This window comes from Adiantum capillus-veneris, chromosome 13, assembly GCF_014529385.1.
Source record: "Adiantum capillus-veneris isolate H3 chromosome 13, ASM1452938v2, whole genome shotgun sequence".
Lineage (NCBI taxonomy): Eukaryota > Viridiplantae > Streptophyta > Polypodiopsida > Polypodiales > Pteridaceae > Adiantum > Adiantum capillus-veneris.
In genome coordinates, this window is record NC_140943.1 from 149,242,278 (window position 1) to 149,244,190 (window position 1,913).

General features: G+C 41.2%; 1 pseudogene; it reads left to right on the plus strand.

Annotated features, from left to right (window-relative positions):
* The first annotated feature begins 583 nt into the window (after positions 1-583).
* Positions 584-1,190, plus strand: LOC147445067 (uncharacterized; annotated as a pseudogene).
* Positions 1,191-1,913: the final 723 nt, after the last annotated feature.

A 1,913-nucleotide genomic window follows, 5' to 3' on the forward strand; every position in this document is an offset into this window, starting at 1 on the left:
TATATTGGGGAGAGGGTCTCCACGCGTCAGCTCTTGGAGCATTTGCACAGACTTGCAGTGCAAATGCACCTTTCAAATGGAATTTGGAAACTTAAGCTATGTTATTCAGACCTATAGCCGCTCGAGTGCATGTGTGTGTCTCACACACACACACACACACACACACACACACACACACACACACACTATTGCCTATGTGAGTGTGTGACAGAGAGAGAGAAAGAGATCAATGAGACTCAATGATTGGAGAGAGAGAGAGAGAGAGAGAGAGAGAGAGAGAGAGAGAGAGAGAGAGAGAGAGAGAGAGAGGATGGGTTTCCCACCTCGCCGTTTGTAAATGTTCCTTAACAGCTATGCTAGTGCTTAGCAACCGTTGCAGCCTGTGAGTGCAATGGCTGGCACCATGGTGAAGGGTGGACATTTTCTTGGTTTGGGTACCAATATTGTAACTTTCTCTGACACGGCATGTGTGGCTCTGACGATTGAGTTGCCACTACAAAATTTGACACTAGTGTTGGGCCAAGCCTTGGATGTGGTGCTGGCGGAGCCATAAGAGGCAATTCACTCATCAACTACATCACCCATGGCTCTGATTTTGGTTGTTGGAACTGTGTACGTGGTGCGGGATTTGGTGATTCGTATTATTGACTCTATCTTAGTTGGTATGCATCCAACCCTTAGGCAACTCTCGCCTCACTGCTCGCCAAGAGAGAAAAGCTATAAGAGGAGCTTCGTTAGGTTGAGAAATAGGTTTGAGACCTTGAAACTACTGTTAGCCAAGTTGGGAATGTGCTAAAAGGGTTTTAATGTTTCCTTTCATCAACATTGAGGTGCAAGCAATTTGAAACAACCAAAAAAGTTTGAATGTTTCAAAAGGGTTTGAATGTTTCCTTTCATCAAAATTGAGGTGCAGGCAATTTGAAACAACCAAAAATGTTGCAGCCTCAGGATATGTTGTTTTCCTTATTGCTAGCCATGTCAAATGTGGTTGAGGAGCATACATTTGGTCGTGATTCTGATGATAAAATGGATGGCATTGGTCAGAGCTGCAAGTTAACTAGCCTACAAGGCATGGACCAAGTTAATATGCAAAGCATAGGTGGACACAATCCAAGGATGGTAAAAGGATCAATCATGCAAGTGAGCTAGATTTTGATGACGATGATGACATTGACCGTATATCCCGATAACAGTTTGTGGTGGAAACTTTAGTGCATGTGTACCATTCACTCTTCTCAATGAGTCATGGGTTTGGTTGTTGTGTAGGGATCATATGAATATATGGATTTGGATTATATATATGATTCGACAGCTTTTGTGGTTTTGAGTGGATGGTATGACTTTAGCATCAGAGGTGGGTGCTCACGTACAAGGCATGCAAAATACTTGATGCTCCCGAGTTCATCATATATAACAAAGAAGAAATTAATGATCAATAATAAGATGATGTCGATGATAAGTAAGTTTTTCTTTGGATATGGCTTCTAAATGAGTGTCTTGAAGATAGCGCAAACTTTGGTATGACTTCATATGGCTATGCCTATTTTGCTGAAAGTTGACCTTATGGTGATCAGTGTCACTTATAGTGTGGATACAAATAGATGAGTATCCAATTTTTCATGTCATATCCAATTTGTCATGACATGAGTGCTCAAACACTTTTCTCAAACACGTGTGCATGTGTGCGTGCGCGTGCAAGAGAGAGAGAGAGAGAGAGAGAGAGAGAGAGAGAGAGAGAGGTGGGAAATAAGAAGAAGAAGGGATATTATAACATGGTAGGAAACATCCCAAAACATTTTGAAGGTCTATCCCACAAATCTTGAACTTAAAAGTTATAAAGAGAGACATATGACATTGGAACAATCCTAAGAGACCTTATATATTATCTCACAAGTACTAAACTTTTTTAAAAA